This window comes from Pseudophryne corroboree, chromosome 11 (genome assembly GCF_028390025.1).
Source record: "Pseudophryne corroboree isolate aPseCor3 chromosome 11, aPseCor3.hap2, whole genome shotgun sequence".
Classification (NCBI taxonomy): Eukaryota; Metazoa; Chordata; class Amphibia; order Anura; family Myobatrachidae; genus Pseudophryne; species Pseudophryne corroboree.
In genome coordinates this window covers 63,383,006-63,407,857 of record NC_086454.1, presented here as the reverse complement: position 1 = coordinate 63,407,857, position 24,852 = coordinate 63,383,006, and the positions used below count along the sequence as shown (strand labels likewise).

At 39.5% G+C, this 24,852-nt stretch overlaps 22 non-coding genes across 22 annotated transcripts; all 22 read right to left on the bottom strand.

The window, feature by feature from the left end:
* Nucleotides 1-88: 88 nt before the first annotated feature.
* Nucleotides 89-170, bottom strand: TRNAS-GCU (transfer RNA serine (anticodon GCU)). Its single transcript has one exon. It is a non-coding gene; the product is annotated as a tRNA-Ser (tRNA).
* Nucleotides 171-927: 757 nt separating this feature from the next.
* TRNAS-GCU (transfer RNA serine (anticodon GCU)) lies at nucleotides 928-1,009 on the bottom strand. The gene has a single exon. It is a non-coding gene; the product is annotated as a tRNA-Ser (tRNA).
* Nucleotides 1,010-1,782: 773 nt separating this feature from the next.
* TRNAS-GCU (transfer RNA serine (anticodon GCU)) lies at nucleotides 1,783-1,864 on the bottom strand. The gene has a single exon. It is a non-coding gene; the product is annotated as a tRNA-Ser (tRNA).
* Nucleotides 1,865-2,613: 749 nt separating this feature from the next.
* Nucleotides 2,614-2,695, bottom strand: TRNAS-GCU (transfer RNA serine (anticodon GCU)). Its single transcript has one exon. It is a non-coding gene; the product is annotated as a tRNA-Ser (tRNA).
* Nucleotides 2,696-3,439: 744 nt separating this feature from the next.
* Nucleotides 3,440-3,521, bottom strand: TRNAS-GCU (transfer RNA serine (anticodon GCU)). The gene has a single exon. It is a non-coding gene; the product is annotated as a tRNA-Ser (tRNA).
* A 753-nt stretch (nucleotides 3,522-4,274) lies between these two features.
* On the bottom strand, nucleotides 4,275-4,356 carry TRNAS-GCU (transfer RNA serine (anticodon GCU)). Its single transcript has one exon. It is a non-coding gene; the product is annotated as a tRNA-Ser (tRNA).
* Nucleotides 4,357-5,115: 759 nt separating this feature from the next.
* Nucleotides 5,116-5,197, bottom strand: TRNAS-GCU (transfer RNA serine (anticodon GCU)). Its single transcript has one exon. It is a non-coding gene; the product is annotated as a tRNA-Ser (tRNA).
* A 753-nt stretch (nucleotides 5,198-5,950) lies between these two features.
* Nucleotides 5,951-6,032, bottom strand: TRNAS-GCU (transfer RNA serine (anticodon GCU)). The gene has a single exon. It is a non-coding gene; the product is annotated as a tRNA-Ser (tRNA).
* A 740-nt stretch (nucleotides 6,033-6,772) lies between these two features.
* Nucleotides 6,773-6,854, bottom strand: TRNAS-GCU (transfer RNA serine (anticodon GCU)). Its single transcript has one exon. It is a non-coding gene; the product is annotated as a tRNA-Ser (tRNA).
* A 753-nt stretch (nucleotides 6,855-7,607) lies between these two features.
* TRNAS-GCU (transfer RNA serine (anticodon GCU)) lies at nucleotides 7,608-7,689 on the bottom strand. Its single transcript has one exon. It is a non-coding gene; the product is annotated as a tRNA-Ser (tRNA).
* A 740-nt stretch (nucleotides 7,690-8,429) lies between these two features.
* On the bottom strand, nucleotides 8,430-8,511 carry TRNAS-GCU (transfer RNA serine (anticodon GCU)). Its single transcript has one exon. It is a non-coding gene; the product is annotated as a tRNA-Ser (tRNA).
* A 748-nt stretch (nucleotides 8,512-9,259) lies between these two features.
* On the bottom strand, nucleotides 9,260-9,341 carry TRNAS-GCU (transfer RNA serine (anticodon GCU)). Its single transcript has one exon. It is a non-coding gene; the product is annotated as a tRNA-Ser (tRNA).
* A 7,816-nt stretch (nucleotides 9,342-17,157) lies between these two features.
* On the bottom strand, nucleotides 17,158-17,239 carry TRNAS-GCU (transfer RNA serine (anticodon GCU)). The gene has a single exon. It is a non-coding gene; the product is annotated as a tRNA-Ser (tRNA).
* A 773-nt stretch (nucleotides 17,240-18,012) lies between these two features.
* Nucleotides 18,013-18,094, bottom strand: TRNAS-GCU (transfer RNA serine (anticodon GCU)). Its single transcript has one exon. It is a non-coding gene; the product is annotated as a tRNA-Ser (tRNA).
* Nucleotides 18,095-18,854: 760 nt separating this feature from the next.
* Nucleotides 18,855-18,936, bottom strand: TRNAS-GCU (transfer RNA serine (anticodon GCU)). Its single transcript has one exon. It is a non-coding gene; the product is annotated as a tRNA-Ser (tRNA).
* Nucleotides 18,937-19,708: 772 nt separating this feature from the next.
* TRNAS-GCU (transfer RNA serine (anticodon GCU)) lies at nucleotides 19,709-19,790 on the bottom strand. The gene has a single exon. It is a non-coding gene; the product is annotated as a tRNA-Ser (tRNA).
* Nucleotides 19,791-20,543: 753 nt separating this feature from the next.
* Nucleotides 20,544-20,625, bottom strand: TRNAS-GCU (transfer RNA serine (anticodon GCU)). Its single transcript has one exon. It is a non-coding gene; the product is annotated as a tRNA-Ser (tRNA).
* A 759-nt stretch (nucleotides 20,626-21,384) lies between these two features.
* Nucleotides 21,385-21,466, bottom strand: TRNAS-GCU (transfer RNA serine (anticodon GCU)). Its single transcript has one exon. It is a non-coding gene; the product is annotated as a tRNA-Ser (tRNA).
* A 759-nt stretch (nucleotides 21,467-22,225) lies between these two features.
* On the bottom strand, nucleotides 22,226-22,307 carry TRNAS-GCU (transfer RNA serine (anticodon GCU)). Its single transcript has one exon. It is a non-coding gene; the product is annotated as a tRNA-Ser (tRNA).
* Nucleotides 22,308-23,066: 759 nt separating this feature from the next.
* On the bottom strand, nucleotides 23,067-23,148 carry TRNAS-GCU (transfer RNA serine (anticodon GCU)). The gene has a single exon. It is a non-coding gene; the product is annotated as a tRNA-Ser (tRNA).
* Nucleotides 23,149-23,920: 772 nt separating this feature from the next.
* On the bottom strand, nucleotides 23,921-24,002 carry TRNAS-GCU (transfer RNA serine (anticodon GCU)). Its single transcript has one exon. It is a non-coding gene; the product is annotated as a tRNA-Ser (tRNA).
* A 753-nt stretch (nucleotides 24,003-24,755) lies between these two features.
* TRNAS-GCU (transfer RNA serine (anticodon GCU)) lies at nucleotides 24,756-24,837 on the bottom strand. The gene has a single exon. It is a non-coding gene; the product is annotated as a tRNA-Ser (tRNA).
* Nucleotides 24,838-24,852: the final 15 nt, after the last annotated feature.

The following is a 24,852-nucleotide window of genomic DNA, read 5'->3' as shown; positions in this document are numbered from 1 at the left end:
GATTTGACTTGTTTATTTTGGCCATTTGTGTGTCAGCTTTTGTAGCAGTATTTGTAAAAATGCCTCTTCTACCTAAAAAGCATTGTGACGATGAGGATGGGATTTGAACCCATGCGTGCAGAGCACAATGGATTAGCAGTCCATCGCCTTAACCACTTGGCCACCTCGTCTCACTGGTATGCAATCAGGCAAACTTTCCAACACCACTTGTTATACTTCAAAGTCAATTCTTTATGTTCTTGTAGATTGTGTCATTTTCACAATCACGAGCTTGATAGTAAGTAGACTTTCAACCATCCTTGGCTTTAGGAACATTTATTTAATTTTTACTGATACTTGTGAACAAATCCACCATCATCCACCTCACAAACAAAATGATTTTTAATACTTCTAGCCAATAACATGACCTTCTCTGTAAAAGTAATGTATTAATTTTCACTAAATGTGTTCTATGCTTGTCTTTAATGAAGTGACAGACTATGTTTCATGAGTTACAGTAATTTGAAATCTCTGCAAATATTACAAACATCACCATTTCGAGTTTGCTGTCACTGTAATGTAAACAAGAAAATTATGTAGGAATAAGGTTTCACCTATATTAAGGGCTTTTCTCTGCTGTAAATTTTTTTAACTGCACCCCATATCAGTTTAACAAAGCCCAAGAAATGTCATAGACTTTAATTATCTAAACATAAATTATTTTAACCTATACTTGTGAGCTATCCACCATCATGGGGAAATAAAGCATTTGCAAAATAAATTCTAGATAGTAGTATTGACATTGCATGTTCAAATATCAAGACACTTGCTCATGTTTACCATCTTAAAGTAGACTTGTTTATTTAGGCCATTTTTGTGTCAGCTTCACTTGCTGGTTTATGAAGCAGTATTTGTAAAAATGCCTCTTCTACCTAAAGAGCATTATGACGACGAGGATGGGATTTGAACCCATGCGTGCAGAGCACAATGGATTAGCAGTCCATCGCCTTAACCACACGGCCACCTCATCTCACTGGTATGCAATCTGGCAAACTTTCCAACACCACTTGTTATACTTCAAAGTCAATTCTTTATGTTTCTTTTAGATTGTGTCATTTTCACAATCACGAGCTTCATAGCAAGTTGACTTTCAACCATCCTTGGCTTTAGGAACATTTATTTAATTTTAACCGATACTTGTGAACAAATCCACCATCATCCACCTCACAAACAAAAATGATTTTTAATACTTCTGGCCAATAACATGACCTTATCTGTAAAAGTAATGTATTAATTTTCACTAAATGTGTTCTATGCTTGTCTTTAATGAAGTGACAGACTATTTTTCATGAGTTACAGTAATTTGAAATCTCTGCAAATATTACAAACATCACCATTTCGAGTTTGTGTCACTGTAATGTAAACAAGAAAATTATGCAGGAATAAGGTTTAACCTATATTAAGGGCTTTTCTCTGCTGTAAATTTTTTTAACTGCACCCCATATCAGTTTAACGAAGCCCAAGAAATGTCATAGACTTTAATTATCTAAACATAAATTATTTTAACCTATACTTGTGAGCTAATCCACCATCATGGGGAAATAAAGCATTTGCAAAATAAATTCTAGATAGTAGTATTGACATTGCATGTTCAAATATCAAGACACTTGCTCATGTTTACCATCTTAAAGTAGACTTCTTGATTTGACTTGTTTATTTAGGCCATTTTTTGTGTCAGCTTCACTTGCTGGATTATGAAGCAGTATTTGTAAAAAAGCCTCTTCTACCTAAAGAGCACTGTGACGACGAGGATGGGATTTGAACCCATGCGTGCAGAGCACAATGGATTAGCAGTCCATCGTCTTAACCACTTGGCCACCTCGTCTCACTGGTATGCAATCTGGCAAACTTTCCAACACCACTTCAAAGTCAATTCTTTATGTTCTTGTAGATTGTGTCATTTTCACAATCACGAGCTTGATAGCAAGTCGACTTTCAACCATCCTTGGCTTTAGGAACATTTATTTAATTTTAACCGATACTTGTGAACAAATCCACCATCATCCACATCACAAACAAAAATGTTTTTTAATACTTCTGGCCAATAACATGACCTTCTCTGTAAAAGTAATGTATTAATTTTCACTAAATGTGTTCTATGCTTGTCTTTAATGAAGTGACAGACTATGTTTCATGAGTTACAGTAATTTGAAATCTCTGCAAATATTACAAACATCACCATTTCGAGTTTGCTGTCACTGTAATGTAAACAAGAAAATTATGCAGGAATAAGGTTTAACCTATATTAAGGGCTTTTCTCTGCTGTAAATTTTTTTAACTGCACCCCATATCAGTTTAACAAAGCCCAAGAAATGTCATAGACTTTAATTATCTAAACATAAATCATTTTAACCTATACTTGTGAGCTAATCCACCATCATGGGGGATAAAGCATTTGCAAAATAAATTCTAGATAGTAGTATTGACATTGCATGTTCAAATATCAAGACACTTGCTCATGTTTACCATCTTAAAGAAGACTTCTTGATTTAGGCCATTTTTGTGTCAGCTTCACTTGCTGGTTTATGAAGCAGTATTTGTAAAAATGCCTCTTCTACCTAAAGAGCATTGTGACGACGAGGATGGGATTTAAACCCATGCGTGCAGGGCACAATGGATTAGCAGTCCATCGCCTTAACCACTCGGCCACCTCGTCTCACTGGTATGCAATCTGGCAAACTTTCCAACACCACTTGTTATACTTCAAAGTCAATTCTATATGTTCTTGTAGATTGTGTCATTTTCACAATCACGAGCTTGATAGTAAGTCGACTTTCAACCATCCTTGGCTTTAGGAACATTTATTTAATTTTAACCGATACTTGTGAACAAATCCACCTCACAAACAAAAATGATTTTTAATACTTCTGGCCAATAACATGACCTTCTCTGTAAAAGTAATGTATTACTTTTCACTAAATGTGTTCTATGCTTGTCTTTTATGAAGTGACAGACTATGCTACATGAGTTACAGTAATTTCAAATCTCTGCAAATATTACAAACATCACCATTTAGAGTTTGCTGTCACTGTAATGTAAACAAGAAAATTATGCAGGAATAAGGTTTAACCTATATTAAGGGCTCTGCTGTAAAAAAATTTTAACTGCATCCCATATCAGTTTAACAAAGCCCAAGAAATGTCATAGACTTTAATTATCTAAACATAAATCATTTTAACCTATACTTGTGAGCTAATCCACCATCATGGGGGATAAAGCATTTGCAAAATAAATTCTAGATAGTAGTATTGACATTGCATGTTCAAATATCAAGACACTTGCTCATGTTTACCATCTTAAAGTAGACTTCTTGATTTGACTTGTTTATTTTGGCCATTTGTTTGTCAGCTTTTGTAGCAGTATTTGTAAAAATGCCTCTTCTACCTAAAAAGCATTCTAACGACGAGGATGGGATTTGAACCCATGCGTGCAGAGCACAATGGATTAGCAGTCCATCGCCTTAACCACTCGGCCACCTCGTCTCACTGGTATGCAATCAGGCAAACTTTCCAACACCACTTGTTATACTTCAAAGTCAATTCTTTATGTTCTTGTAGATTGTGTCATTTTCACAATCACGAGCTTGATAGCAAGTCGACTTTCAACCATCCTTGGCTTTAGGAACATTTATTTAATTTTAACCGAAACTTGTGAACAAATCCACCATCACCCACCTCACAAACAAAAATGATTTTTAATACTTCTGGCCAATAACATGACCTTCTCTGTAAAAGTAATGTATTAATTTTCACTAAATATGTTCTATGCTTGTCTTTAATGAAGTGACAGACTATGCTACATGAGTTACAGTAATTTCAAATCTCTTCAAATATTACAAACATCACCATTTAGAGTTGCTGTCACTGTAATGTAAACAAGAAAATTATGCAGGAATAAGGTTTAACCTATATTAAGGGCTCTGCTGTAAAAAAAATTAACTGCATCCCATATCAGTTTAACAAAGCCCAAGAAATGTCATAGACTTTAATTATCTAAACATAAATCATTTTAACCTATACTTGTGAGCTAATCCACCATCATGGGGAAATAAAGCATTTGCAAAATAAATTCTAGATAGTAGTATTGACATTGCATGTTCAAATATCAAGACACTTGCTCATGTTTACCATCTTAAAGTAGACTTCTTGATTTGACTTGTTTATTTTGGCCATTTGTGTGTCAGCTTTTGTAGCAGTATTTGTAAAAATGCCTCTTCTACCTAAAAAGCATTGTGACGATGAGGATGGGATTTGAACCCATGCGTGCAGAGCACAATGGATTAGCAGTCCATCGCCTTAACCACTTGGCCACCTCGTCTCACTGGTATGCAATCAGGCAAACTTTCCAACACCACTTGTTATACTTCAAAGTCAATTCTATATGTTCTTGTAGATTGTGTCATTTTCACAATCACGAGCTTGATAGCAAGTCGACTTTCAACCATCCTTGGCTTTAGGAACATTTATTTAATTTTTACTGATACTTGTGAACAAATCCACCATCATCCACCTCACAAACAAAAATGATTTTTAATTCTTCTGGCCAATAACATGACCTTCTCTGTAAAAGTAATGTAATAATTTTAACTAAATGTGTTCTATGCTTGTCTTTAATGAAGTGACAGACTATGTTACATGAGTTACAGTAATTTGAAATCTCTGCAAATATTACAAACATCACCATTTAGAGTTTGCTGTCACTGTAATGTAAACAAGAAAATGATGCAGGAATAAGTTTTAACCTATATTAAGGGCTTTTCTCTGCTGTAAAAATTTTTAACTGCACCCCATATCAGTTTAACAAAGCCCAAGAAATGACTTAGACTTTAATTATCTAAACATAAATTATTTTAACCTATACTACTGAGCTAATCCACCATCATGGGGAAATAAAGCATTTGCAAAATAAATTCTCGATAGTAGTATTTACATTGCATGTTCAAATATCAAGACACTTGCTCATGTTTACCATCTTAAAGTAGACTTCTTGATTTGACTTGTTTATTTTGGCCATTTGTTTGTCAGCTTTTGTAGCAGTATTTGTAAAAATGCCTCTTCTACCTAAAAAGCATTCTAACGACGAGGATGGGATTTGAACCCATGCGTGCAGAGCACAATGGATTAGCAGTCCATCGCCTTAACCACTCGGCCACCTCGTCTCACTGGTATGCTATCAGGCAAACTTTCCAATACCACTTGTTATACTTCAAAGTCAATTCTTTATGTTCTTGTAGATTGTGTCATTTTCACAATCACGAGCTTGATAGCAAGTCGACTTTCAACCATCCTTGGCTTTAGGAACATTTATTTAATTTTAACCGAAACTTGTGAACAAATCCACCATCACCCACCTCACAAACAAAAATGATTTTTAATACTTCTGGCCAATAACATGACCTTCTCTGTAAAAGTAATGTATTAATTTTCACTAAATATGTTCTATGCTTGTCTTTAATGAAGTGACAGACTATGCTACATGAGTTACAGTAATTTCAAATCTCTTCAAATATTACAAACATCACCATTTAGAGTTGCTGTCACTGTAATGTAAACAAGAAAATTATGCAGGAATAAGGTTTAACCTATATTAAGGGCTCTGCTGTAAAAAAAATTAACTGCATCCCATATCAGTTTAACAAAGCCCAAGAAATGTCATAGACTTTAATTATCTAAACATAAATCATTTTAACCTATACTTGTGAGCTAATCCACCATCATGGGGAAATAAACCATTTGCAAAATAAATTCTAGATAGTAGTATTGACATTGCATGTTCAAATATCAAGACACTTGCTCATGTTTACCATCTTAAAGTAGACTTCTTGATTTGACTTGTTTATTTTGGCCATTTGTGTGTCAGCTTTTGTAGCAGTATTTGTAAAAATGCCTCTTCTACATAAAAAGCATTGTGACGATGAGGATGGGATTTGAACCCATGCGTGCAGAGCACAATGGATTAGCAGTCCATCGCCTTAACCACTTGGCCACCTCGTCTCACTGGTATGCAATCAGGCAAACTTTCCAACACCACTTGTTATACTTCAAAGTCAATTCTATATGTTCTTGTAGATTGTGTCATTTTCACAATCACGAGCTTGATAGCAAGTCGACTTTCAACCATCCTTGGCTTTAGGAACATTTATTTAATTTTTACTGATACTTGTGAACAAATCCACCATCATCCACCTCACAAACAAAAATGATTTTTAATTCTTCTGGCCAATAACATGACCTTCTCTGTAAAAGTAATGAAATAATTTTCACTAAATGTGTTCTATGCTTGTCTTTAATGAAGTGACAGACTATGTTACATGAGTTACAGTAATTTGAAATCTCTGCAAATATTACAAACATCACCATTTAGAGTTTGCTGTCACTGTAATGTAAACAAGAAAATGATGCAGGAATAAGTTTTAACCTATATTAAGGGCTTTTCTCTGCTGTAAAAATTTTTAACTGCACCCCATATCAGTTTAACAAAGCCCAAGAAATGACTTAGACTTTAATTATCTAAACATAAATTATTTAAACCTATACTACTGAGCTAATCCACCATCATGGGGAAATAAAGCATTTGCAAAATAAATTCTAGATAGTAGTATTTACATTGCATGTTCAAATATCAAGACACTTGCTCATGTTTACCATCTTAAAGTAGACTTCTTGATTTGACTTGTTTATTTTGGCCATTTGTTTGTCAGCTTTTGTAGCAGTATTTGTAAAAAGCATTCTAACGACGAGGATGGGATTTGAACCCATGCGTGCAGAGCACAATGGATTAGCAGTCCATCGCCTTAACCACTTGGCCACCTTGTCTCACTGGTATGCAATCAGGCAAACTTTCCAACACCACTTGTTATACTTCAAAGTCAATTCTATATGTTCTTGTAGATTGTGTCATTTTCACAATCACGAGCTTGATAGCAAGTCGACTTTCAACCATCCTTGGCTTTAGGAACATTTATTTAATTTTAACCGAAACTTGTGAACAAATCCACCATCACCCACCTCACAAACAAAAATGATTTTTAATACTTCTGGCCAATAACATGACCTTCTCTGTAAAAGTAATGTATTAATTTTCACTAAATATGTTCTATGCTTGTCTTTAATGAAGTGACAGACTATGCTACATGAGTTACAGTAATTTCAAATCTCTTCAAATATTACAAACATCACCATTTAGAGTTGCTGTCACTGTAATGTAAACAAGAAAATTATGCAGGAATAAGGTTTAACCTATATTAAGGGCTCTGCTGTAAAAAAAATTAACTGCATCCCATATCAGTTTAACAAAGCCCAAGAAATGTCATAGACTTTAATTATCTAAACATAAATCATTTTAACCTATACTTGTGAGCTAATCCACCATCATGGGGAAATAAACCATTTGCAAAATAAATTCTAGATAGTAGTATTGACATTGCATGTTCAAATATCAAGACACTTGCTCATGTTTACCATCTTAAAGTAGACTTCTTGATTTGACTTGTTTATTTTGGCCATTTGTGTGTCAGCTTTTGTAGCAGTATTTGTAAAAATGCCTCTTCTACATAAAAAGCATTGTGACGATGAGGATGGGATTTGAACCCATGCGTGCAGAGCACAATGGATTAGCAGTCCATCGCCTTAACCACTTGGCCACCTCGTCTCACTGGTATGCAATCAGGCAAACTTTCCAACACCACTTGTTATACTTCAAAGTCAATTCTATATGTTCTTGTAGATTGTGTCATTTTCACAATCACGAGCTTGATAGCAAGTCGACTTTCAACCATCCTTGGCTTTAGGAACATTTATTTAATTTTTACTGATACTTGTGAACAAATCCACCATCATCCACCTCACAAACAAAAATGATTTTTAATTCTTCTGGCCAATAACATGACCTTCTCTGTAAAAGTAATGAAATAATTTTCACTAAATGTGTTCTATGCTTGTCTTTAATGAAGTGACAGACTATGTTACATGAGTTACAGTAATTTGAAATCTCTGCAAATATTACAAACATCACCATTTAGAGTTTGCTGTCACTGTAATGTAAACAAGAAAATGATGCAGGAATAAGTTTTAACCTATATTAAGGGCTTTTCTCTGCTGTAAAAATTTTTAACTGCACCCCATATCAGTTTAACAAAGCCCAAGAAATGACTTAGACTTTAATTATCTAAACATAAATTATTTAAACCTATACTACTGAGCTAATCCACCATCATGGGGAAATAAAGCATTTGCAAAATAAATTCTAGATAGTAGTATTTACATTGCATGTTCAAATATCAAGACACTTGCTCATGTTTACCATCTTAAAGTAGACTTCTTGATTTGACTTGTTTATTTTGGCCATTTGTTTGTCAGCTTTTGTAGCAGTATTTGTAAAAAGCATTCTAACGACGAGGATGGGATTTGAACCCATGCGTGCAGAGCACAATGGATTAGCAGTCCATCGCCTTAACCACTCGGCCACCTCGTCTCACTGGTATGCAATCAGGCAAACTTTCCAACACCACTTGTTATACTTCAAAGTCAATTCTTTATGTTCTTGTAGATTGTGTCATTTTCACAATCACGAGCTTGATAGCAAGTTGACTTTCAACCATCCTTGGCTTTAGGAACATTTATTTATTTTTAACCGAAACTTGTGAACAAATCCACCATCACCCACCTCACAAACAAAAATGATTTTTAATACTTCTGGCCAATAACATGACCTTCTCTGTAAAAGTAATGTATTAGTTTTCACTAAATGTGTTCTATGCTTGTCTTTAATGAAGTGACAGACTATGTTACATGAGTTACAGTAATTTGAAATCTCTGCAAATATTACAAACATCACCATTTAGAGTTTGCTGTCACTGTAATGTAAACAAGAAAATTATGCAGGAATAAGGTTTAACCTATATTAAGGGCTCTGCTGTAAAAAATTTTTAACTGCATCCCATATCAGTTTAACAAAGCCCAAGAAATGTCATAGACTTTAATTATCTAAACATAAATCATTTTAACCTATACTTGTGAGCTAATCCACCATCATGGGGGATAAAGCATTTGCAAAATAAATTCTAGATAGTAGTATTGACATTGCATGTTCAAATATCAAGACACTTGCTCATGTTTACCATCTTAAAGTAGACTTCTTGATTTGACTTGTTTATTTTGGCCATTTGTGTGTCAGTAGCAGTATTTGTAAAAATGCCTCTTCTACCTAAAGAGAATTGTGACGATGAGGATGGGATTTGAACCCATGCGTGCAGAGCACAATGGATTAGCAGTCCATCGCCTTAACCACTCGGCCACCTCGTCTCACTGGTATGCAATCAGGCAAACTTTCCAACACCACTTGTTATACTTCAAAGTCAATTCTATATGTTCTTGTAGATTGTGTCATTTTCACAATCACGAGCTTGATAGCAGGTCGACTTTCAACCATCCTTGGCTTTATGAACATTTATTTAATTTTAACTGATACTTGTGAACAAATCCACCATCATCCACCTCACAAACAAAAATGATTTTTAATTCTTCTGGCCAATAACATGACCTTCTCTGTAAAAGTAATGTAATAATTTTCACTAAATGTGTTCTATGCTTGTCTTTAATGAAGTGACAGACTATGTTACATGAGTTACAGTAATTTGAAATCTCTGCAAATATTACAAACATCACCATTTAGAGTTTGCTGTCACTGTAATGTAAACAAGAAAATGATGCAGGAATAAGTTTTTTTTTGTTTTTTTTTTCAATAAATGTTTATTGGTTAAGGGTAAGAACATATTACAGCGAGTAATAGAAGACAGCATATACAATTCAAATGTCAATAAATCCAATTGATATAAGCAATGACTGTTTATGATCTTAACATGGCCTGCTGTTGGGGAACACCCCAGCTAGGGCCTTATCTGAAATTTAAAGTCGCTTCAGGCCGTTCTAGATGCTTGCTGCCTCAATAAAGCATTTCCAATTTTTAAAACAGTTCCAGAAAACTTTACAGAAGAGTACAGAGTGGAGAGGAAGAAGAGAAAGGAAAAAGGAAAAAAGAAAAAGGGGGGGGGGTTAGAGAGTCTGGGAAGACGGGGGGAAGAAGGGGGGAGGGGAGGACACAGCGAATCTTCTGTGTCTAGTCTGGTCGGGGGTCTGAGGTATACGTTTCTAGCTCCAATAGTTCCCAGGAGGACAGCGGGGGAGCCCGGGTAGGGGATCAAAGTAAATGGTCTAGGTCGCTACAGCAATGTCGAGTAAGCTTGTGAGGCCTTAAATTCGAGCCAAGGGGACCAAGTAGTCGTGAATCTCTGGTTCGTCTCCGGTGTCACCCGCAATTCCTCCATAGTCATATACCAATCTACTCTGGCGATCCACTCCTTCACGGTAGGAGGCGTAGTCGATCGCCAGTGAACCGGAATGACCGCTTTGGCTGCGCTATTGAGAAATTTTAATATAGATTTTTTATATGTTGACAGGGGCCATGAAGTACAGTTGAGAAGCCAGAAAGTAGGCTCCGAAGGAACCCCCGGATCCACTATCAATTTTGAAATTGCTATAACCTTATCCCAGAAGGGACGAAGCTCGGGGCAGCTCCACCAGATGTGCATCGGGGAGCCCGGATGATTGCTACATCTCTAACACGCATCTGTTACATTGGGAAACATTGTAGCTAATGTTTGGGGGCACCTATACCAGCGAGACAGGACTTTAAAGTGCGTCTCAAGGACCGAATAACTAGAGGAGCTGGCGAAGGTGGCTTGAAAGCTCTTCTCCCAGTCTTCCTCCGACAAGTCTATCTGCACGTCATGGCCCCAGTCTCTAGCATATTTGGGTAGATCTGGGAATTTATTCTCAAGCAGTATTCGATAGCACCTTGAGAGGAAGTGTGGTGGGCGAGAAGGCTCCAGGCAGAGGCTCTCAAAAGCTGTTAATGATCTACTCAGGCTCGGGCGTATAGCGCTCCCCATGGCAAAATGTTTTAATTGGAGATATTTCCAGATCTCTGAAGGCGATAGGTTCCACTTGGATTGCAGTAAGGGGAAAGGGACCATCTCTCCACGTTCCACCAGCCCGCCGACACGTGTCACCCCCGCCCTTTTCCAAGAGTCGAATCCCAGGCCTGAGGCAGCCGGTGGGAAATCTGGGTTGTTGAACAATGGAGTCAGAGGGGAATATTTAGAAGATATGTGTGGTAGTACCCTAAGTCTTCCCCAGCGTGTAAGTGTAGGGCCAATAGTAGGGTGATCCACACGTGGCAGCCTTGAGTGCCAGGGGTAGTATGCAATGGGGGCAGGCATCACCGTTCCCTCGATATGAACCCACTGTTTTATGTCATGTGGGCGCGACCATTCCATGATTCGGTGGAGAATAATGGCCTCATAGTACAGAGTAAAGTGCGGCAACTGAAGACCCCCCTTGTGTTTAGGGCGAAAAAGGATGTCGTGCCGGAAACGAGGTCGTTTATCTCCCCAGACGAAGTCCCTCACCGAATTATGTAAGTCTCTGAACCATGCTTTGGGAATGGATATCGGGAGCGCCTGGAGGAGATAAAGGACCCTCGGCAGAACATTCATTTTGATGACACTAAGCCTCCCCAACCAGGACAGTCTTTTGTTGCCCCAATCCCGGAACTCAGAACGGAGTGAGGTCAGTAGTTTTTTGAAATTTTCGTCAAAAAGGCGTGATAAGTCTTTATGGAGTGTGATCCCCAAGTATTTGAAGCTAGAGGGATGCCAGTGGAAGGGGAAGGATTGTTTAAGATTATCAAGAGCTTGGGAGGCCAGTGACACATTCACTGCCACTGACTTGGAGAGATTAATCTTGAAGTTTGACATAGAACCGTACCTATCTAGCTCGGTCATCAGGTTGGGGACGGACACCACCGGGTTCGACAGGATAGCTAACAGGTCATCTGCGAACAGTGCGAGTTTGAATTCTCTACCCCCAGCCGTGAGTCCCGAGATGTTTGGATTTAATCTAATGGCTCCCGCCAAGGCCTCCATACAGAGGACAAAAATTAGTGGCGAGAGGGGGCATCCTTGTCTAGTGCCATTCCTTATCGGAACCGGGCGGGACAAGTCTCCATTAATTTTAATCCTTGCAGAGGGTGAGTTATAAAGTGCTAAAATGCGCCCTAAACTGATCGGTCCCAACCCCAGGTGACGCAGGACCCCCTCCATGAACGTCCAATCTACTCTGTCAAAAGCCTTCTCGGCATCGGTAGAAAGCACCACCACCGGTTCACTTTTGCTCGAGGCCAAGTGTATCAAATCAATGATCTTGGTGGTGTTATCGCGGGCCTCTCTTCCTGGTATGAAACCCACCTGATCCGAATGCACAATATTGGGGAGTAGCAGCTTCAATCTGTTTGCTATAAGTTTAGCAAACAGCTTGACGTCTGTGTTGAGGAGGGATATGGGTCGGTAACTAGCGCATTGTGCCGGGTCTTTCCCATCCTTTGGTATAACTGTAATGAATGCCTCTAATGATTGAGGGGAGAAACCTCGGTCGTCAGATATCTCATTGAATGCCAGTAGCATTTTGGGCAGGAGAGCGCTCTTAAAGAGTTTGTAATAAGAAACTGTATAGCCATCTGGGCCTGGGCTCTTTCCGGAAGGAGCTTCCTTAAGGGCTTGTTCCAATTCCGGGAGGGTAAAGGGGGAGTCTAGCCAGGCACTCTCATCCGATGATATTTTAGGGAGTCCTGCGTCACCAAGGTATCCCTCCACCAGGTCTCGAGTTGTCGACAGGGATGTCGGGTTCCTAGCGTCCGAAGATTATATAATTTGGAGTAGTAAGCGTGGAAGGTTTCAGCGATGTCCTTTGTAAGGGTGCGGCGAGTCCCCGCCGCATCCTGTACCGATTGTATAAATAGCGTGGCCCTCTGCGCGCGGAGCGTCCTAGCCAATAGCTTCCCCGGTCTGTTGCCCCATTGATAGAAGCGGTTTCTACAGAGCCTGTAGTCCCTCTTAATGTCCGCGAACAACAGTTTGTTGAGAGCAGATCTTGTCTCAGTCAGGGCGGTCAGTACCGATGGGGAGGGGTTCGTTTTGTGTGATGTCTCTAAGTCCTTAAGTCGCTGGAGTAAGGTAGTCTTTTCCCCGAGTCTCTCTTTTTTCAGCATGGAGCCTAGCTGTATGAGCTTTCCTCGTAGAACACACTTGTGGGCTTCCCACACCGTGACCCGGGAGACATCTGGCGTCTCATTATCTAGGAAATAGTTCTCCAAAGTCTCAAGCAGCTGGGGTTGGAACCTCATATCCATCAGAAGTTGTTCATTCAACCGCCAGGTACATTGCTTGGAGTGTGGATGGGATGTCTCCAGGGTCAGGTAGACGGGAGCGTGGTCCGACCAAGTGATTAGTCCAATAGCTGTTTCCCTAACTAAATGTAGGAATCTGTGAGGTAGGAGGAAATAGTCTAGTCTGGAGTAAATGTCGTGGGGTCTGGAGTAGAACGTATAGTCCCTGTCCCCGGGGTGTTGAAGCCGCCAGGTGTCGATCAGCTGGTGGTCGTGGAGAGACCGCCGCACCCCACGGTGCGATGCTAGGGAGGGCCTCGCCGGCGCCCCAGAGATGTCCACCTCTGGTTGGAGGGTCCAATTAAGATCGCCTCCAATAACTGGAATACCCGCTATTAAGGGGGCTACACGATTCAGAGCCTTCGCCAAGAATCTAGGTTGTGATTGGTTGGGAGCGTATAGGTTGATAAATGTATATGGCTGATCGAACAGTGTACATTTCACTAGGGGTATCCTGCCCTCCCCCAAGGATTCGGACGTTATATCTTGAAAAGGCAAACGTTTAGATAGCAAAATAGCTACTCCTAGAGATTTACTCTTGCTGTTGTTGTTGTAGAAAGAATGTGGGTAGTTACGGTCTTTGAGACCCGGGGCCACTCCCACTTTGAAGTGGGTTTCCTGTAAAAACGCCACATCAGCTCTGAATGCAAAGAGGTCCCTAAGCAGCCTCGAGTGTTTCTCCGGGACATTGAGGCCCTTCACGTTAAGAGAAACCAATTTTATATGTGTCAGTTTAGGATCTACCGCCATCGTCTGGGAACATATATGGAATGCTTAGTCCGACCCAGAAGACACGACTTCTCGCACAGTGGAGAGATACATAGTAGGGGGAGGGGGGGAGGAGAGGTAGAAAAAGAAACAGAAACAAAGAGAACATAGAGAAGGTAGGTCGACAGACCTAACATATGCAGATATCAGCTGAAAAAATAAACTGATTAAATGGCAACTCTACCGCCTCCTGGGAGCTCGGACGCGCTATTCGCGTCGGAGACCAAGAATACTCGGGCGGTGTAGGGGCGAACTGGGGGGGTCAGTGCCAGCCCCAGCCCCAACAGGGAATATAACATCACAATCAATAATACATCTGAACAGTTTGATCACACAACTAAGAAGAAACAACTACTGAAAATAAATGGATTTTAACCAGGAACAGGTGACTCCGACCCGTGCAGGTCTGGTGGACATTCGTTAAGTCGAGTACGTTCTCGGTACCCCGACCACCTCCCAACTGGGAGAGTGTGCCGCACGGCATGGAGATCCCCCGAGTCAGCGATAATTCCTTTAAGCTAAGGAAGGATCACCCGAAATTGCTCCAGTGAAAGTCCCGAACCAGGCTGCGATTTTCACCTCTTTGCCGATTGCGTGGAGGAACGCAGCTCCCTGGGGGGTCTCGGGTTGCGGTGGACCAGGTGCCAGTCATTGTCAGGGTGGGTGAGTTCAGGTGGGGCGCCGTCGGTCAGAGGCTCCTGCCATTCTGGAAGAGAGACCTCTGGTATTCCCAGCGCTTGGCAGAAAAGGGGCAAATCGGAGGGGTCCTTAAAGGTATATAGAGTCCCATTGTGCGAGGTCTGTAGGCCAAAAGGGAAGCTCCATCGATATTTGATGCCCAGCTTCCGAAGTTCTGTAGTGAGCGGGTGTAAGGCTCTGCGCTTCTGAAGGGTCGTCCACGATAGGTCCTGGAAGATCTGGAGTTTATGAGAGGCAATCTCTATCACGTCCATGCGGCGGGTTTTGCGAAGGATCTCTTCTTTTTCCGTGTAGTAATGAAGACGACAGATAATGTCGCGAGGGCGATCAGACGGTGCGCCCCTGGGTCTCAAAGCTCGGTGGGCCCTGTCGAATTCGATTATGGAAGCGGGATCACGGCCCAAAATTTCATTGAAAACCGTCGTGAGGAAGTCAGTGAGGCAGGCAGGGGCAATATCCTCCGAAACTCCCCTGACCCTCAGGTTATTTCTCCTTCCGCGGTTATCCAAATCTTCTACACGGTCTTGGAGCTGTTGAAGGCAGGACGCCTGTTTGATAACGGTGGCCCTGAGGGCGTTATGTGCAGCTGCTGTGTCTGAGGAGAAGCCTTCCAGCGTAGACAGGCGGGAGCCGATGTGTGTTATTTCTACCTGAACCGCAGCGATCTCTGAGCGTATCGTTTCCCGGACTCTTCCTTCCAAGTGCTCAAAGTCCTGCTTAGTTGGTAGGGCCTGCAGCAGGGTCAGAATCTGGGCGAGACTTCACGGGTCCGTCGTGGCGTGTGGGGCTGCCGTCTGTGATCCAACCTGGGAAGCCGAGTCCGAGTCAGGCGAGAAACGTGGGGTCGAGGGTAGGGAGGCAGCCACCGTAGGGGCGGAGCCCTGGGGCAGAAAAAATTGCTGCATATCTACCGAGGTCGGCGTATCCATTGCACGCGTCGGGGTGAGTGTATGTGGCCTCCTTCCTCTCCCTTGCGATCCTTTCTTTCCTCTCACCATGTGGCACCTTGGGTACGTCAGTAGAACATCAGAAGTGACGTTGTGTGATTAGAGCATCCTCCCGTCGGGGTCAGCACCGGCATGCCACCCCAGAGTCTAGGTGGCTAGCCGGCCATCAGTATAGGAATAAACTTGCAAAAAAGAAACAGACCGGCCGCAGGGCCATGGGTTGAGAGATATTCCGGGTTCTCTACGGCAAAGCGATAGCAGCTGAGTGACACAGTGGGGGCCGGGCGCAGGAATGGCACGGATGACTGCCAGTATGCCCTCCACGCTTCAGGTGTCACATCACAGGGGCCCGAGGGGGCAGGGAGCATGCGTGTGGAGTGGGAGCAGTGAGCTGGCTAGAATAGGGGTGACAGGAGCCTGTAAGGCACTATATAATGTCACTGCTTATGAGTTGCAGTGGTGCTGCCAGTCCCAAGATGGCCGCCGGCTGGTCCCCAAGGCTGCAGCAGCCCACTGTCTCTCCCTCTGTCTCCCAAATGCAAGGGCCGGGTCAGTGGGGGTATTGGGGGTTGGAGCCTGGGTTATTGGCCCCACAGGAGGTCCCCTGCAGCAGCCGCTACGGCCGAGTGGTCAGCGGCGCCAACCACAAGATGGCCGCCACCACCGCCAGCCGCGGCCCTTACCTCGGGCGTCTCCGGCAGTCCGTGGTCTCCAGCTAGGGCCTCCGTGTATCCTGCAGAGCGTCCAGCGGTGGGGCGTGCTCCCAGAGCGGGGGAGCAAATCCGCCGAGCGGGCTGAGCGCTCCGGATCCAGCAAGGTGTTCCCTCCGGCGGCTCGCACTCCAAATCGAGGTCCCGGCCTCAGCACTGGAGGTAGGCCGCAATCCGCAGGGGGCAACACAGGGCCCCCCGACTCCGCAGCTCTCACCTCCCAGCACCAGGTCGATTGGCAGGCTCAGATAGGTCCAGTGCAGTCGGTTGGCACTAAATATCGTGGGCCCAGGCACTTTAATAGGGATGGCCAAGCTGGAGCTCCACGTATTCCCAGCTTTCCCTGATGCCGGCCAAGCCGCAGGAATAAGTTTTAACCTATATTAAGGGCTTTTCTCTGCTGTAAAATTTTTTAACTGCACCCCATATCAGTTTAACAAAGCCCAAGAAATGACTTAGACTTTAATTATCTAAACATAAATTATTTTAACCTATACTACTGAGCTAATCCACCATCATGGGGAAATAAAGCATTTGCAAAATAAATTCTAGATAGTAGTATTTACATTGCATGTTCAAATATCAAGACACTTGCTTATGTTTACCATCTTAAAGTAGACTTCTTGATTTGACTTGTTTATTTTGGCCATTTGTTTGTCAGCTTTTGTAGCAGTATTTGTAAAAATGCCTCTTCTACCTAAAAAGCATTCTAACGACGAGGACAGGATTTGAACCCATGCGTGCAGAGCACAATGGATTAGCAGTCCATCGCCTTAACCACTCGGCCACCTCGACTCACTGGTATGCAATCTGGCAAACTTTCCAACACCACTTGTTATACTTCAAAGTCAATTCTTTATGTTCTTGTAGATTGTGTCATTTTCACAATCATGAGCTTGATAGCAAGTCGACTTTTAACCATCCTTGGCTTTAGGAACATTTATTTAATTTTAACTGATACTTGTGAACAAATCTACCATCATCCACCTCACAAACAAAAATGATTTTTAATACTTCTAGCCAATAACATGACCTTCTCTGTAAAAGTAATGTATTATTTTTCACTAAATGTGTTCTATGCTTGTCTTTAATGAAGTGACAGACTAAGTTTCATGAGTTACAGTAATTTGAAATCTCTGCAAATATTACAAACATCACCATTTAGAGTTTGCTGTCACTGTAATGTAAACAAGAAATTTATGCAGGAATAAGGTTTAACCTATGTTAAGGGCTTTTCTCTGCTCTAAATTTTTTTTAACTGCACCACATATCAGTTTAACAAAGCCCAAGAAATGTCATAGACTTTAATTATCTAAACATAAATTATTTTAACCTATACTTGTGAGCTAATCCACCATCATGGGGAAATAAAGCATTTGCAAAATAAATTCTAGATAGTAGTATTGACATTGCATGTTCAAATATCAAGACACTTGCTCATGTTTACCATCTTAAAGTAGACATCTGGATTTGATTTGTTTATTTTGGCCATTTTTGTGTCAGCTTCACTTGCTGGTTTATGAAGCAGTATTTGTAAAAATGCCTCTTCTACCTAAAGAGCATTGTGACGACGAGGATGGGACTTTAACCCATGCGTGCAGAGCACAATGGATTAGCAGTCCATCGCCTTAACCACTCAGCCACCTCGTCTCACTGGTATGCAATCTGGCAAACTTTCCAACACCACTTGTTATACTTCAAAGTCAATTCTTTATGTTCTTGTAGATTGTGTCATTTTCACAATCACGAGCTTGATAGCAAGTCGACTTTCTACCATCCTTGGCTTTAGGAACATTTATTTAATTTTAACTGATACTTGTGAACAAATCTACCATCATCCACCTCACAAACAAAAATGATTTTTAATACTTCTAGCCAATAACATGACCTTCTCTGTAAAAGTAATGTATTATTTTTCACTAAATGTGTTCTATGCTTGTCTTTAATGAAGTGACAGACTAAGTTTCATGAGTTACAGTAATTTGAAATCTCTGCAAATATTACAAACATCACCATTTAGAGTTTGCTGTCACTGTAATGTAAGTAAGAAAATTATGCAGGAATAAGGTTTAACCTATATTAAGGGCTTTTCTCTGCTCTAAATTTTTTTTAACTGCACCCCATATCAGTTTAACAAAGCCCAAGAAATGTCATAGACTTTAATTATCTAAACATAAATTATTTTAACCTATACTTGTGAGCTAATCCACCATCATGGGGAAATAAAGCATTTGCAAAATAAATTCTAGATAGTAGTGTTGACATTGCATGTTCAAATATCAAGACACTTGCTCATGTTTACCATCTTAAAGTAGACTTCTTGATTTAGGCCATTTTTGTGTCAGCTTCACTTGCTGGTTTATGAAGCAGTATTTGTAAAAATGCCTCTTCTACCTAAAGAGCATTGTGACGACGAGGATGGGATTTGAACCCATGCGTGCAGAGCACAATGGATTAGCAGTCCATCGCCTTAACCACTCGGCCACCTCGTCTCACTGGTATGCAATCTGGCAAACTTTCCAACACCACTTGTTATACTTCAAAGTCAATTCTTTATGTTCTTGTAGATTGTGTCATTTTCTCAATCACGAGCTTGATAGTAAGTCGACTTTCAACCATCCTTGGCTTTAGGAACATTTATTTAATTTTAACCAATACTTGTGAACAAATCCACCATCATCCACCTCACAAACAAAAATTATTTTTAATACTTCTGGCCAATAACATGACCTTCTCTGTAAAAGTAATGTATTAATTTTCACTAAATGCGTTCTATGCTTGTCTTAAATGAAGTGACAGACTATGTTACATGAGTAACAGTAATTTGAAATCTCTGCAAATATTACAAATATCACCATTTCGAGTTTGCTGTCACTGTAATGTAAACAAGAAAATTATGCAGGAATAAGGTTTAACCTATATTAAGGGCTTTTCTCTGCTGTAAATTTTTTTAACTGCACCCCATATCAGTTTAACAAAGCCCAAGAAATGTCATAGACTTTAATTATCTAAACATAAATTATTTTAACCTATACTTGTGAGCTAATCCACCATCATGGGGAAATAAAGCATTTGCAAAATAAATTCTAGATAGTAGTATTGACATTGCATGTTCAAATATCAAGACACTTGCTCATGTTTACCATCTTAAAGTAGACTTCTAGATTTGACTTGTTTATTTAGGCCATTTTTGTGTCAGCTACACTTGCTGGTTTATGAAGCAGTATTTGTAAAAATGCCTCTTCTACCTAAAGAGCATTGTGACGACGAGGATGGGATTTGAACCCATGTGTGCAGAGCACAATGGATTAGCAGTCCATCGCCTTAACCACTCGGCCACCTCGTCTCACTGGTATGCAATCTGGCAAACTTTCCAACACCAGTTGTTATACTTCAAAGTCAATTCTTTATGTTCTTGTAGATTGTGTCATTTTCACAATCACGAGCTTGATAGCAAGTCGACTTTCAACCATCCTTGGCTTTAGGAACATTTATTTAATTTTAACCGAAACTTGTGAACAAATCCACCATCACCCACCTCACAAACAAAAATGATTTTTAATACTTCTGGCCAATAACATGACCTTCTCTGTAAAAGTAATGTATTAATTTTCACTAAATGTGTTCTATGCTTGTCTTTAATGAAGTGACAGACTATGTTACAAAAGTTACAGTAATTTCAAATCTCTGCAAATATTACAAACATCACCATTTAGAGTTGCTGTCACTGTAATGTAAACAAGAAAATTATGCAGGAATAAGGTTTAACCTATTTTAAGGGCTCTGCTGTAAAAAAATGTAACTGCATCCCATATCAGTTTAACAAAGCCCAAGAAATGTCATAGACTTTAATTATCTAAATATAAATCATTTTAACCTATACTTGTGAGCTAATCCACCATCATGGGGAAATAAAGCATTTGCAAAATAAATTCTAGATAGTAGTATTGACATTGCATGTTCAAATATCAAGACACTTGCTCATGTTTACCATCTTAAAGTAGACTTCTTGATTTGACTTGTTTATTTTGGCCATTTGTTTGTCAGCTTTTGTAGCAGTATTTGTAAAAATGCCTCTTCTACCTAAAAAGCATTGTGACGATGAGGATGGGATTTGAACCCATGCGTGCAGAGCACAATGGATTAGCAGCCCATCGCCTTAACCACTCGGCCACCTCATCTCACTGGTATGCAATCTGGCAAACTTTCCAACACCACTTGTTATACTTCAAAGTCAATTCTATATGTTCTTGTAGATTGTGTCATTTTCACAATTACGAGCTTGATAGCAAGTCGACTTTCAACCATCCTTGGCTTTAGGAACATTTATTTAATTTTAACTGATACTTGTGAACAAATCCACCATCATCCACCTCACAAACAAAAATGATTTTTAATTCTTCTAGCCAATAACATGACCTTCTCTGTAAAAGTAATGTAATAATTTTCACTAAATGTGTTCTATGCTTGTCTTTAATGAAGTGACAGACTATGTTACATGAGTTACAGTAATTTGAAATCTCTGCAAATATTACAACCATCACCATTTAGAGTTTGCTGTCACTGTAATGTAAACAAGAAAATGATGCAGGAATAAGTTTTAACCTATATTAAGGGCTTTTCTCTGCTGTAAATTTTTTTAACTGCACCCCATATCAGTTTAACAAAGCCCAAGAAATGACTTAGACTTTAATTATCTAAACATTAATTATTTTAACCTATACTACTGAGCTAATCCACCATCATGGGGAAAAAAAGCATTTGCAAAATAAATTCTAGATAGTAGTATTTACATTGCATGTTCAAATATCAAGACACTTGCTTATGTTTACCATCTTAAAGTAGACTTCTTTATTTGACTTGTTTATTTTGGCCATTTGTTTGTCAGCTTTTGTAGCAGTATTTGTAAAAATGCCTCTTCTACCTAAAAAACATTCTAACGACGAGGATGGGATTTGAACCCATGCGTGCAGCGCACAATGGATTAGCAGTCCATCGCCTTAACCACTCGGCCACCTCATCTCACTGGTATGCAATCTGGCAAACTTTCCAACACCACTTGTTATACTTCAAAGTCAATTCTTTATGTTCTTGTAGATTGTGTCATTTTCACAATCACGAGCTTGATAGCAAGTCGACTTTTAACCATCCTTGGCTTTAGGAACATTTATTTAATTTTAACTGATACTTGTGAACAAATCTACCATCATCCACCTCACAAACAAAAATGATTTTTAATACTTCTAGCCAATAACATGACCTTCTCTGTAAAAGTAATGTATTATTTTTCACTAAATGTGTTCTATGCTTGTCTTTAATGAAGTGACAGACTATGTTTCATGAGTTACAGTAATTTGAAATCTCTGCAAATATTACAAACATCACCATTTAGAGTTTGCTGTCACTGTAATGTAAACAAGAAAATTATGTAGGAATAAGGTTTAACCTATATTAAGGGCTTTTCTCTGCTGTAAATTTTTTTAACTGCACCCAATATCAGTTTAACAAAGCCCAAGAAATGTCATAGACTTTAATTATCTAAACATAAATTATTTTAACCTATACTTGTGAGCTAATCCACCATCATGGGGAAATAAAGCATTTGCAAAATAAATTCTAGATAGTAGTATTGACATTACATGTTCAAATATCAAGACACTTGCTCATGTTTACCATCTTAAAGTAGACTTCTTGATTTAGGCCATTTTTGTGTCAGCTTCACTTGCTGGTTTATGAAGCAGTATTTGTAAAAATGCCTCTTCTACCTAAAGAGCATTGTGACGACGAGGATGGGATTTGAACCCATGCGTGCAGAGCACAATGGATTAGCAGTCCATCGCCTTAACCACTCAGCCACCTCGTCTCACTGGTATGCAATCTGGCAAACTTTCCAACACCACTTGTTATACTTCAAAGTCAATTCTTTATGTTCTTGTAGATTGTGTCATTTTCTCAATCACGAGCTTGATAGTAAGTCGACTTTCAACCATCCTTGGCTTTAGGAACATTTATTTAATTTTAACCAATACTTGTGAACAAATCCACCATCATCCACCTCACAAACAAAAATGATTTTTAATACTTCTGGCCAATAACATGACCTTCTCTGTAAAAGTAATGTATTATTTTTCACTAAATGTGTTCTATGCTTGTCTTTAATGAAGTGACAGACTATGTTTCATGAGTTACAGTAATTTGAAATCTCTGCAAATATTACAAACATCACCATTTAGAGTTTGCTGTCACTGTAATGTAAACAAGAAAATTATGTAGGAATAAGGTTTAACCTATATTAAGGGCTTTTCTCTGCTGTAAATTTTTTTAACTGCACCCAATATCAGTTTAACAAAGCCCAAGAAATGTCATAGACTTTAATTATCTAAACATAAATTATTTTAACCTATACTTGTGAGCTAATCCACCATCATGGGGAAATAAAGCATTTGCAAAATAAATTCTAGATAGTAGTATTGACATTACATGTTCAAATATCAAGACACTTGCTCATGTTTACCATCTTAAAGTAGACTTCTTGATTTAGGCCATTTTTGTGTCAGCTTCACTTGCTGGTTTATGAAGCAGTATTTGTAAAAATGCCTCTTCTACCTAAAGAGCATTGTGACGACGAGGATGGGATTTGAACCCATGCGTGCAGAGCACAATGGATTAGCAGTCCATCGCCTTAACCACTCGGCCACCTCGTCTCACTGGTATGCAATCTGGCAAACTTTCCAACACCACTTGTTATACTTCAAAGTCAATTCTTTATGTTCTTGTAGATTGTGTCATTTTCTCAATCACGAGCTTGATAGTAAGTCGACTTTCAACCATCCTTGGCTTTAGGAACATTTATTTAATTTTAACCAATACTTGTGAACAAATCCACCATCATCCACCTCACAAACAAAAATGATTTTTAATACTTCTGGCCAATAACATGACCTTCTCTGTAAAAGTAATGTATTAATTTTCACTAAATGCGTTCTATGCTTGTCTTAAATGAAGTGACAGACTATGTTACATGAGTAACAGTAATTTGAAATCTCTGCAAATATTACAAATATCACCATTTCGAGTTTGCTGTCACTGTAATGTAAACAAGAAAATTATGCAGGAATAAGGTTTAACCTATATTAAGGGCTTTTCTCTGCTGTAAATTTTTTTAACTGCACCCCATATCAGTTTAACAAAGCCCAAGAAATGTCATAGACTTTAATTATCTAAACATAAATTATTTTAACCTATACTTGTGAGCTAATCCACCATCATGGGGAAATAAAGCATTTGCAAAATAAATTCTAGATAGTAGTATTGACATTGCATGTTCAAATATCAAGACACTTGCTCATGTTTACCATCTTATAGTAGACTTCTAGATTTGACTTGTTTATTTAGGCCATTTTTGTGTCAGCTTCACTTGCTGGTTTATGAAGCAGTATTTGTAAAAATGCCTCTTCTACCTTAAGAGCATTGTGACGACGAGGATGGGATTTGAACCCATGCGTGCAGAGCACAATGGATTAGCAGTCCATCGCCTTAACCACTCGGCCACCTCGTCTCACTGGTATGCAATCTGGCAAACTTTCCAACACCACTTGTTATACTTCAAAGTCAATTCTTTATGTTCTTGTAGATTGTGTCATTTTCACAATCACGAGCTTGATAGCAAGTCGACTTTCAACCGTCCTTGGCTTTAGGAACATTTATTTAATTTTAACCGAAACTTGTGAACAAATCCACCATCACCCACCTCACAAACAAAAATGATTTTTAATACTTCTGGCCAATAACATGACCTTCTCTGTAAAAGTAATGTATTAATTTTCACTAAATGTGTTCTATGCTTGTCTTTAATGAAGTGACAGACTATGTTACAAAAGTTACAGTAATTTCAAATCTCTGCAAATATTACAAACATCACCATTTAGAGTTGCTGTCACTGTAATGTAAACAAGAAAATTATGCAGGAATAAGGTTTAACCTATTTTAAGGGCTCTGCTGTAAAAAAATGTAACTGCATCCCATATCAGTTTAACAAAGCCCAAGAAATGTCATAGACTTTAATTATCTAAATATAAATCATTTTAACCTATATTTGTGAGCTAATCCACCATCATGGGGAAATAAAGCATTTGCAAAATAAATTCTAGATAGTAGTATTGACATTGCATGTTCAAATATCAAGACACTTGCTTATGTTTACCATCTTAAAGTAGACTTCTTTATTTGACTTGTTTATTTTGGCCATTTGTTTGTCAGCTTTTGTAGCAGTATTTGTAAAAATGCCTCTTCTACCTAAAAAACATTCTAACGACGAGGATGGGATTTGAACCCATGCGTGCAGCGCACAATGGATTAGCAGTCCATCGCCATAACCACTCGGCCACCTCGTCTCACTGGTATGCAAT